Source organism: Elephantulus edwardii, unplaced genomic scaffold (assembly GCF_000299155.1).
Source record: "Elephantulus edwardii isolate Elephantulus edwardi_28Jun2011 unplaced genomic scaffold, EleEdw1.0 scaffold00079, whole genome shotgun sequence".
Taxonomy (NCBI): Eukaryota; Metazoa; Chordata; class Mammalia; order Macroscelidea; family Macroscelididae; genus Elephantulus; species Elephantulus edwardii.
In genome coordinates, this window is record NW_006399829.1 from 4,127,419 (window position 1) to 4,140,036 (window position 12,618).

Consider the following 12,618-nt stretch of genomic DNA (forward strand, 5'->3'; position numbering starts at 1 on the left):
ATACTTTGGACATATTGCAAGGAGAGACAGATCTTTGGAGAGGGACATCATGCTGGGTAGAGTAGAGGGACAGCGTAGGAGGGGAAGACCCTCTATGAGGTGGATTGATTCAGTGACTGGGGTAATCGGGATGGGTATCTCAGAGGCAATGAGATTGGCACAAGATAGAGCAGGGTTTAGGGCTGTTGTACATAGGGTCGCTATGAGTCGTAAACGATTCGACGGCACATAACAGCAACAACAATGTTGAAATATAACTGAAGGCTATAGGTAGGTTATGCCATCTGTGTAATACAGGTTGTTGATGAGCCTGCCTCCATTCTTAATACCACGTTATTCATTGTATAGCCCACACAGATTGAATCTATATGAAGAAAGGATACAACCTGGTTCACATCTGTTCTGATTTTAAGTTATACGCTGTTCCCTTGTTCACTTTGGAAAACTGCTTTTTGGTCTATGTACAAGTTTTATGTGAAAATCATTAAGTGTTCTAGGATTTTCATTTTTCTTAATGTGTTATGGTTCACACAACCTTTTCCTAGTCAATAAAACACAAGTAAACATCTTTTTGGTGTTCTATGCTTTAAGCCAAGATCCAACTGTCATCAGTGATAATATCCCTTGTTCCATGCCCTCTTCTGAATCCAACCTAAATTTCTGGCAGTTTCCTATCAATGTACCTACTGTTTTAGCCTTTTAAAAATAACTTTCAAAGGGAACGCTGGTGGCCTAGTGGCAAGAAGCTGCACTGCAATCTCAGAGGTACGTGGTTCGAATCTACCAGATGCTCTGCTGGAGAAAGGAGGGGCAATCTCCTCCTGTACCAGTCAGATTTGATTTGATGTTACACACACAAACAAACAAGAACATACACACACACAAACCAAAACCTTCACGTTTGCTTCAGCAGCAAGTATTTAAACTTGGAAGATACAGAGAAGAATATGATGGCCCCTGTGCAAGGATACTATTCAAATTATGTGGCGACTTTAGAGTGTCTATTTGAAAAATGAAACAGTGTATATTAAGTACAGGGTTTCCTTCATGATATGAGCAAGGGGAGTTGAATTTAAGGTCAGATCTAGGTTAAAATCCTGACTTGGTTTCTTACCAATGGAGTGAATTATCTAACTTCTCTGGAACTCAATTTCCTTATCTGTAAAACAGAATATATTCTTGTGCCCTCTTTCATCTGACTATTGGTACGAAGCAAGAGAAAATTCTTAGGAAATTTCGAGACCACATCGTTATTGTTGTTAGATGCTGTTGAGTTGAGTACGACTCATAAGAACCCTAAGAACTACAGGTCTGCACCCTATCCTGTCCTGTGGCACCCTCATAATCTCTGACACACTCAAGTCTATTGCAGCAGTCACTGTCAATCCATCTGGTTGAAGGGCTTCTTTTCTTTTGCTGACACTCAATCTTTTCCAGCACGATGTCCCTTTCAAAGGAATAGCTTCTCCTAGCAATATGCTCAAAGTATGTGAGAGGAAGCTTTGTCATCCTTGCCTCAAAAGAGCACTCTGGCTGCATTTTTCCCAAAGCATATCTGTTTGTTCTTTTGGCAGTGATTGGTTATCTAATACTCTTTTCCAACACCACAACTCAAAGGCACCAATTCTTTTTGTGTCATACTTAGTCATTGTCCAGCTTTTAGTAGCTTTTAGTACTGCTCCTCAGTTATTTGGAGAAGTCCCAGACAGTGGACTTTCTCAATGCATTATGTGTCGATCTCTTGACTGTTGGTATGAAGAGTGTTGATTAGGGATTCAAGTAAGAGAAAATCATGGTTGTTATTATCTAATGTTGAGTCACCTGCAACTCATAGAGACCCTATATACAACAACTCTGAATCCAGTCCTATCCTGAGCCAGTCTCACCGACTCTGACATATCTACCGCCATTATTCCAGTTACCATGTCAATGCATCTCATCTGGGGTCTGCCTATCCTGCACTGTCCCTGTACCCTTCCAAGCTTGATGTCCCTCTCCAAGGACTGGTCATTCTTAGAAACATGCCGAAAGTATGTGAGTCAGAGCTTCAAAATCCTTGCCTCTAGGGGGGAAAATGATTTCACTCTCTCTAAAACACTGTTCTCTTGACAGTCCACGATGTTCAGTGCACTTCTCTATAATCATAATTCAAAGGTATTGATTCTTCTTCTGCCATCTTTACATACATTCTAATTCCGTGATGCATACATAGCAAACACTTGTGATGACCATGGCCTGGATCAGGTTCACCTTAGTCTCTAGACTGACATTATTACTCTTTAGGACTTTGGAGAGGTCCTTGACATAGACTTCCTCAGTGAAATAAATTTAAATATTTTCTCCATCAATCATGATGTTGCTTATTGGTTCAGTGATGAGGATTTTGGGCTTCTTGATGCTGAGATTTAATCCATATCGAAGGGCGAGTCTTTGATGTTCTATAGCAAATGTTTCAAGTCCTCCCCACTTTCAGCAAGCAAGTCTGTGTTATTTGCAAAAGGCAGATTGTTGATGAATCTCCTTCCAATACTGATGGCACATTCCTCTCCGTAGAGCCCAGCTTCTCAAATTATTTGCTCAGCATATAGATTGAGTTGTGCTGTCAACTCATAGAAATGGAGTTCGAATCCACCAGCTAATTCATAGGAGAAGGATGGGTAATCTCCTTCTGTGTAATTTATAGCTTCTGAAAAGTCACTGGAAGGTTAGCTAGGAGTCAATTCTGACCTGACAGTATATAACAACAACAAGACCACATAGATTTTGTAAAAGCAAATAAAATACCCCTGTGCTAGAAAGCTAATTTTGACTCAAAACATACCCGTTAGGACAGAATGAACACCCACACAGTGGCCCCAAAACTGGACTCTTAATGAAAGCAGACTCCGACAGAGCAGATGATGAGTTTAAACTGTTGGCATTATGCTTAGCAGAAAACTCGCTTTAGCTTCCATGTCACCAACGTTCCTGAAAATGTGTAAAGATGTTGCTTTCCCTGCTGGCTACTGCTGATGTTCACAGGTCTCTATGAGTCAGAGTGACCTGATGGCCCCTAACAAAAACACCACCATTACTGGAAAGGGTTTCTTGCCTCAAATCACTTCCACCTCAAGATTTGGAAATTCCAGTGTTAGTAAACTCTGTATTTTGATAACAATCTTCCTCTGACTACAGTGTGTTTTTCTACGCTGACCCCTTGTGCCAACATTCTCAGAGCCTGGCATAGCCCACAGGGAATTTTGCTGTTAATGCAAAGGCTGGGCCTCTGACAGTTTCAATCCACCAGTAAGTCCAAGAGGGGGGAGGGGGGGGAAAGAAGACAAACGTCTTCTGTGCAATGTATAGTCACAGAACCCCAAAGATGGGGTCAGCTTAAGTCAGTTGTTACTTGACAGCAATGAGTTTTTCTGACTTTTCTAATGTATTAGTGAGGGCTGGGGAGGAACAGGGCTCAAAACCATTGAGTGCTCCAAGGGAGAAAGATGGACAGTGGGTAATTTACTGCTTCTGAAAACCCACTGGAGAGTCAGCCATGAGTAAATTCTGACTCAATGGTACTCAACAACAACAACTGTGAAGGTTACTCTATCACATCACCCAGAGCTTCTCCCAATACTCTATGAGACAGGGGTGCCCTAGCATCTTACATAAACATAGAGGGCCCTTGACAAGATGAATTGACACGCTGACTACCAAAATAGGCTTGGGCGTGGCAGAGAGAGAGAAGGTGCAGGGTAGGGTAAGGTGCAAATCTGTTGTACTGTGAGTCGTAGTTGACTCAACAGCACTTAACAACCACAACATAGAGGACTACTGACTTCTGCAGAAATGAAGATATTGAGAAGGGCAGAGAGGCAGAAAATGAGCATTAAGCACAAACTCTACTTACTCCAGAAACCTGTTACTTCTGCTAACAAAGGATCTTCTCACCCACAGACCCTCAATTCAACCAAAAAGACCTTCCACTGGACTCTTAGCCTGTTTTGAGCTAGAGCTCTAGAGTTGCCTTAATAGTCTCATTTCTAAACTGGGATGGCCACTTGTGACTCGAGAAGGAATACCATATGCTCTCTTAATTACTGTTCACATCCACAGTCACTTCATAATTGCAGAAAGAGGAGAATCATATGTGGGCTGCAGGGTAACTCAACTTCCTAGTTCTCTTGAAGGGGTGTGTGCATGTGTGGGTACCTTTCTATGTGTATTTTCCAACAAGGTTGCAATAAATGTTGTTAGATCCTCAAAGGATCTAAGACATAAAATAAGGTTAAGTTCCATTACATTATGTACTAGTGATTACACATTCTTCTCATCCATTTTTATCTGAGGATTCTATCTTTACAACGGCAGTTACCTAACAGGTTAGGGCAAGTGTGCCTGTTTCTGCAGCTTAAGAAATAAAAGCATAGCCATCTAGACTTTTTCCATTCACATTGTTAGGAACGAGTTTGAACTATTGCTCAAGTCTCTTGAATGACCCAGCACCTGACTTATGACACCATAGCTGCTTAACTGGGATGGTTAGGAGTCACTGTGCACTGTGTTGGTCAGACCACACCTAGAAAAGAATGTTCCATTGTACATGCACATTAATGCCAAAGATGCTGCCAAATGGAAAGGTGTCCAGAGAAGAGACATTTCCTGTACAGTATGGGGACCATCCTAGGAACTAAGAACTGCTTACTGGGAATTTGGCTGCTGATCTCACTGAATTGAGTACATGCAGCAGAACAAGAGGAGTCTGGCTGTCACAAATAATAAAACTTGGCTAATGAAAGTAAGGAGGACGTGAAAAATATTTGCAGCCGAGGGGTAAGGATATAGTCTTCATATAGATTGAAGCTTACCATCAAGAAGACAAAGATTCCCATCACTGGGCAATTTGGCAGGATGGAGAAGAGATTGAAGTTGTTAATTTGGCTCCACAATCAACACTTTTGGCTCTAGGAGTCAGGAAAAAAAACCAAACAACCAATTATACTGGACAAATTTACAGTCAGGGACCCTTCCAGAGTACTGAGAAGCAAAGAAGTTGGTCTAGAGATTAAGGTGTGTTTGACTCAGGCCATGGTCTTAGCAGTTACTTGCTATGCAAAAGAGAGCTGGACAAAAGCATTGATGCCTTTGAGTTGTGATGCTGGAGAAGAGTCTTGAAAATACCATGGACTGCCAAGAAAACAAATAAGTTTATCTTGAAGAGAGTGAAGTTTCTCCTTGTAGTCTAGGGTTTTTGAAGCTCAGTCTCATGTCCTTTGGGCATGTGGTCAGGAGAGACAACCAGTCCTTGGAGATGGATATCAGAGTTGGAAGGTTGGAGGGACAGTGCAGGAGAGAAAGACCCCAGATGAGATGGGTTGATACAGTAACTAGAGCAATGGGAGTGGATGAATCGAATCAGTGAGATTGCTTCAGGACAGGGCACACTTCAAAACTGTTGTACATAGGGGTCCCTATGTGTCGGAGGGGACTTGAGGGCACATAACAACAACAACAATGAAATGTGGAAGATCTGGTTGCAAAGTCTGAGGGAAGTTTCACTATTTAAGGGTCAGCTGTGAGTCAGTTCTGACTTGAGGGCAATGAGTGAGTGTGTGAAAGGTTAAGGGCAGCTTAGTCTGTAGGAAGTTGTGCTACTAATCCCAAGACCACACCTATTTGGACATTCAGCAGCACTGAGGAAGAAGATAGGGTAATCTCCTTTTTACAGCCTGAACATTCTGCAGGAGAGTCACCTATGAGTCAGTTCTGACTCTACACCTATAAGTGAGTGACTACCCAGAGATATCTTGGAAAAAAAGACCTATTGATCTCTTTATGAAAGGTCAAAAACTTGTCAAATAATCTCTTGGTTTAATCAGTGAAGGACAACCAATGGAATGGGCTGTGGAGTGTAAGAAGGGTGAAGTGATCTGTGAGTGGCAGGAAATCTTCACATTAATTGTTGTGGTGTCAGAAACAACTCAGAGGTGACCCTCTGGTATGCTCTGAGAGACTGTAATTTGGACAAGAAGACTGTCCATCCTTCTCCTGAGAAACTCTGGTGGATTTGAACTGCTTATCTTTGGGTTGGTAACTCCTTGGTGGTGGAGTAGAAAAGCACTTAGCTAGGAGAAAGCCACACAAGGCTAGGAGAAAGTTGTGACTTCTCTAAAGATCTATAGCCTTGAAAATCCTATTCTGTGTTTATAGATCCCCTGTGAGTCAGACTCAGCTCTAGAGCAATGGGTTTGGTTTTTCAAGTATTTGAAGGTTCATGATGTAGAAAGTAGATTCAACTACTTTCTTTGCCCATGGTGAGTATATGAGACCCTGGAGAAAAGAAAGACTCTGGGTGAGATGGATTGACACAGTAACTAGTGTAACAAGGCTGTGTGTGTCAGAGATAGTGAGCTGTTGTGCACAGAATAGCTGTGAATTATAGTCAATTCAACAGCACATCACAACACCACACCCACGACTTTGGTGCTAGGTCCCACTTATTAACAATTTTCATTTGGGTTCTCAAGGTTGTAAATCTTTACAAGATATTGAGAGATGCAACATGTCTTTTGAAGTCTTAACAGCGGTTACCATGAGTATTGATTGTGAATCTAAGTTAAATGAAATTATAGACAAATTCAATTCTTTCTCCATCTATCAAGATGTTGCCTACTAGTCCAATGGTGAGAATCTTTGTTTTCTTGATATTGAGAGACAATCTATACTGAAGGCCATGTTCTTTTAACTTCTTATGTAAATTCTTTAAATAATTCTTCATATTCTCTAAGCAAGATTATGTCATCTGTATAGACAAAGTTGCTGATGAGTCTTTCTTCTTCATATAGTCTAGCCTGTCGAATAATTTTCTCAGCATAACTATATTAGCCATGGAGGAAGGCAATAACCTGAATGCATACCTTTCTTGATTTTAAACCTCACAATGTTCCCTTGTTCTTTTTGGGCAACTTCTTCTTGGTTTATGCATCGGTTTTGCATGAGTACAATGAAGTATTCAGGAATTCCCATTTTTCTCAATGTTATTCATAGTCTGTTATGATCCACACAGTCTAATGTCTTTAATGATAAAGTATCATGCTGCCAATGCAAAGATATGTTGTTCTAATCCATCAACTGATCTGTAGGAGAAAGGTGGGCAATCCTGTGATTTACAGCCTCTGAAAACCTGATGGAAGGTCAGTTATTTGTTGGTTCCAACCTGAAATTACAACAACGGTATCTTTCTGGTGTTCTCTGCTTTTTGCCAAGATCCATCTGACATTAGCAATGATACCTGTATTTCATGGCTGCTTCTGAATCCAGATTGCATATCGGACAATTTCGTGCCAATGTATAGCTCTAGTTATTTTTAAATAATCTTTAGCACGATTTTAGTTGCAAGTGATATTAATGGCCGTGTTTGATAAATTGTATTCTTTGAATTTAAAAGGTTGAATTACCTTTTCTATTTTTTTTAAATGAGTGCAAATAAGGTCTTTTCCAGTGAGTAAGTAAAGTAGTTGTCTTTCAAATTTAGTCATATTGACTGATTAGCATGTACAGGGCAGCATCTGTGTCTCCAAAAAACTTCACTTGGTATTCCATCAATTCCTGGAGTCTTATGTTTAGATTGAATTTCTTCATTCAAAACTATTGGTTCTTTATCATACGCTGCTTCCTGAAATGGTTCAGTGTTGATCAATTTTTCTTAGTAGAGTGACTTTCCTCCTTGCCCTACCTTTTAACTTAGCTTAGAGCTCTTTGCGAACTTTATACTTTGCTTTGTCTTCTTGAGTTCTCTTTGGAAATTATCTGTTCAACTCTTTTAACACAGGTTCTCTCTCCTTACAGTTTTTTTTTCCTTAACAATCAATTCTTTAAAAATATCTTTTAGCCTTATAGGCACCAAGTGACATAGTATCACAATTGAAAAGCAAGTATATGAGCCTCATCATTCTTGTCTCCAAAGAGCTCTCCAGCTGCACCCTCTCAAAGACACATCTGTTCGTTCTCTTGGCTGAATAAGATATCTTGATAGACACAGCATGATAGATAGGGAAAAGACTGAAGTTTTCACCTGTGGTATTAAGGGCTTATTGTTAAGTTACTTTGCTAGGTGGATGTTGGGAATACGAGTAAGGTATGTTAACCTGGCCACAAAGTGATTGGCCAGTCCCACCAATACACAAGGAAATTTGCTGGTCCTTCCATTAAACTGGGAAGATCTAGCAGCAGAATTAGAGAAACTTTATGACCAGCAAAGAAGAAGCAGCTAGAGAATGTAATGCGTCATTTGGGATCCTTATGTCAGCCAGACTACTACAGGAGCAACAGGCATAGCACCCACAGCACAGAACCAGAGACCTGACACACGATGGAGTTCTTGGGACTGCTACAACATTGAACCACAGCTAAGAGCCTTTTGTCCGAGTTTGTTGGAGAACTTTAGGGGGGAGAAACAATATTGGCAGGACTAAGAACTTTGTAGCACTGCCTAAAGTCTCAAGACATAACCTGAAGTGCATGTGAGCACATTTTGAAAACTGTCCTAACTGCATTTTCTACTAAGTTGAATTAAAGCCTTTTGATTTTTCTAATATGGATCTACATGGTTTGTGAGCTATCACACCACATTTCTGGCTCAGTAAAGCACAAAGATTGGTGTTGGGTAGAGTTGAAAGTGGTGCAGGAGTGTGGAGGGACATACCCGATACAATGTGTGTTGGTTTTGTCTTGTTGGTGCTATTGATGGGGACAATTCTTCTTTGTGAAGCTGGTAATGTTCAGATATGGCCATCCTCCCAAGCCCTTGGTTTTGTTTGTGTTTTTTTGTTTGTTTGTTTGTTTTTACACAATTATTTAATTTTACTTGGATTCGCAATCAATACCTTTGGTCCCAGCAGCCAGGAGATCAGGAGACATGTGATATTAGGAAAGTCCACAATCATGGACCTTTACAAATTACTGAGGAGTAGTGAAGTTAGTTTGAAGATTAAGGTGTACCTGATTTAGGCCATGGCCTTTTTTTATAGTTGACTATGTGTCTGAGAGCTGACTATTGACTAAGGATAACATAAGAAGAATTGATACCTTTAAGTTGTGGTGTTGGGGGGAAAAGCTCCCAAGCCCCTGAGGCTATTTGATTTTTGGTTTTATTGTCCAGTGCCCTTAGTTTGACTTCAACTCATTTTGTTGTTGTTATATGCCATCAAGTCTCTTGACTCACAGTGACCCTATGTACAATAGCTCTAAATCTTTCCTTATCCTGAGCTAGTCTCACTGACTCCAACCCACATATCTATATCGCCCTAGTTATCGTGTCAATCCACCTCATCCAGGGTCTTCCTCTTCTGTGCTGTCCCTTCACTCTTCCAAGAGCCCTTTACCTTGCTCTATACTATGACGTCCTTGTTATCTCTGATATGCTTGAGGTCATTGTTACAGTCACTGCGTCAATTCATCTTATTGAGAGCTTTGCTCTTACTCCTCTACATTTCCCAGTGAGATATCTTTTCCCAGGGATTAGTCTTTCCTGACAACATATTCAAAGTATGCAAGAAGTTTCACTATCATTGACTCTAAGGAGAAACCTGGCTGTACTTCTCGAAGATATACTTGGTTTTTTCTTTTGGCAGCCAATACTCTTCTCTAACATTACAATTCAAAGGCATCTATTCTGTCATCCTTAATCATGTCCATGTTTCAGATGCATAGAAAGCAATTAAACATATTATAGTTTGCATCATGTGCACCTTAGTCATTTTTTAAAATTAAATTTAATGAAAGTTTACAGAGACTTAGGGTTTCCAGTCATTCATTGTTGCACTTTACTCACTGCCCACTCTCTCCCCTCTCAATTCACTCTTCTTCTTGAAGAGCAAAATAAAAACTCTTTCATTGTCATGCAATCCCTTCGCCCAAGTCCACTCCACTGTGCAGCCTTCATTCTGGACTCCTGTCATGACAATAATACCCTATCATATATCCCTTTTAAACAGTTCTCTCCCTCATCTGTTTCAATGCAGTATACATCCTTCCTCCCCTCCTTTGTCTTCCTTCAATCCTGATGTCAGTCCTATTTTACAATAGTGGCCCTATGCAATATTTGTCCGTGTGCGACTGAGACATTTCACTCAGCATAATGTCCTCTAGGGTCATCCACTTCATAATATTTCATGAGTTGTTTGTTTTCCTTGCTGCATAGTATTTCATTGTGTGAATATACCAGAGCTTCTCTATCAATCATTTGCTGATGGACACTTGGGTTGTTCCCAGCCCTTTACTATTGAGAACAAAGCCACAATAAACATGAGTGTGCATATAACTGCTTGGGTTTTGGTTATGGTTTCTTTAGGGTAAATTCCAAGTAGTGGAATTGCTGGGTCAAATGGTATTTATAATTGCAGGTTTTTGAGAAAACATCATATAGCCTTCCATATGGTGGTTGTACCATTTAACACGTCCACCAACAGCGAATAAGGGTTCCAGTTTTCCACAACCTCACCAGCATTTGTTGCTTGCTGTTCTGTTAAATTTTGCTCTTCTTACTGAGGCAAGATAATATTCTCATAGTTGTTTTGAGCACCTTTGTCTTTAAACTGACATCATTGTACTTTGCCCCCTCTTTTTCTTTTTCTTACAAAGAGATTGACTTTTTTATTTGTAGGTTTGGGAATAGGGGCACAGACTCCTTGGCTACTTCATGCTGAGCAGGTGCATTGAGATGAAGGGGAAGGAGAGCCCACTTTAACACTTTACTGGTGGTCTTGAGTTGAAGCTGCATGACTACTTGTTCTGTTAGAAGATATTTTCATGATGTTTTCTACTCTGTGGACTGCAAGGTATTTGTGTGGGTGAGTCCAGTGGGAGTAGTTGGCTGAACTTTGAGGCTCCATCAACCTTTGCTTGCCTATCTAGCAGTTATATTTCCCTTTTGTCTCTGGAACCAGGCTCAGGGTTCAGATTCTGGAATAAGACTCAGATGGAGGTAAGTGGCTTAGATAAAGTTCCTCATACACACCAGGTAGCTTTCCCCAGGGGCCAGGCTGCTCTCCCCTGCCAGGCAGCTCTCCCCAAGGACAGAGCGGCTTTCCCCACCTCCCAAAGTTCTTTTGAGGTTCAGACTCTTTGCTTTATTGGACTGCAGCAGGAAAGAGTATTTCCAGCTCCAGGGTCACCATCATTGCCCCTTTCTTTTCTACCAAGTAGTCTAATTGTAACACAAAGTAGGCATTGTTTCTTTCACCTTCAACAAAAGGAGAAAGGGCTTCCAGAGTGGTGAAGAGACTTGTTCAAGGTGGCAAAATAATAAAGGCAATAGAACAAGGACCCAAAGCAAGGTTGTCTGAACATTCATTGTGAGACAGCAAGTTCCATGTGATGCTTGAACCCACTATATTTCTCTGCCCTTTAGAGAAGTTCTTGACAGCTAGATTACACAATGCCACAAGTCTTATGATTTCTAGACTGCCGCTACTGTAGATATTGATTGCACATGCAGGTAAAACACCATGCTGGATAATTTCATTTTTTTCCCTCCATCTATCATGATGTTGCTTATGAGTGGTGACGATTTTTGTCTTCTTGATGTTGAGATGCAATCCATATTGAGGGCTGTAGTATTTCATTGTCTAGAGAAAAGGTACAACCTTGACACATCTTTTATAATTTTAGACCATGCAGTAGTCTCTTGTTCTGTTCCAAGAACTGCTTCTTGGTGTATGTATGCATTTATTTCCCATGAGCACAATTAAATGTTCTGGGATTCCCATGATTCTCAATGCTGTCCATACTTTGATATGATCTACTCAATTAAATGTCTTTATAGAGTCAACAAAGCACAAATAAATTACTTTCTGATATTCTTGGTCCTTAACTAGTATCTATCTGATATCAGTAATGATATCACTTGTTCAAGATTCTCTTCTGAATTCAGCTTGAATTCTATTTCCTGTCAATGCACTGTTCAGACCACTTTTAAATAATCTTCAGCAACATTTTAACTGCATGTTATATTTATAATATTGCTTGATCATTTTATCACTCTATTAGATAATATGTTTTTTAAAGTGAGAACAAATATAGATCTCTTCAAGTCAGTTGCCCAGATAAGCTGTCTTTCTTTTTTATAAACTTTGCATATTCCTTTCATCTCCTTTTTAAAAAGAAAATCTTGTTTCAATTATGATCTTAATAAACATTTACAGAGAAGTTAGATTTTCATTCATTCATTGTTGCACATTTCACCCCCTCTCCCCAGTGTGCTTTTTTTTTTAATATTCATTCATAGTTGTATAATTACCCTTTCCCGAGTCCTTTTTATAGTGTTAGATCTCTTATTCTGGGCTGTTATTGTACATAAAATGGCTAGTCATGTATTCATATTAGACAGTTATTTCTTTCATCTGTTCCAAGGAAATAGTCTTTATCCGTCCACTTTTATCCTATTCTCCTCCCAAGCCCCCATGTCAGACCTGCTTTATAACAGTGATGCTGTGCACATCACCTTCCCCTGGAGACAGCTCAACTAAACTCAAGAGACACTGGTCAAAAGGAAAATGTCAGCAGTCGACGTTTTTGGAATCACCGAAGCCAAGAAAGCTTAAGATACAAACTGTCAGATCATGGGTTGGACAATGGAAG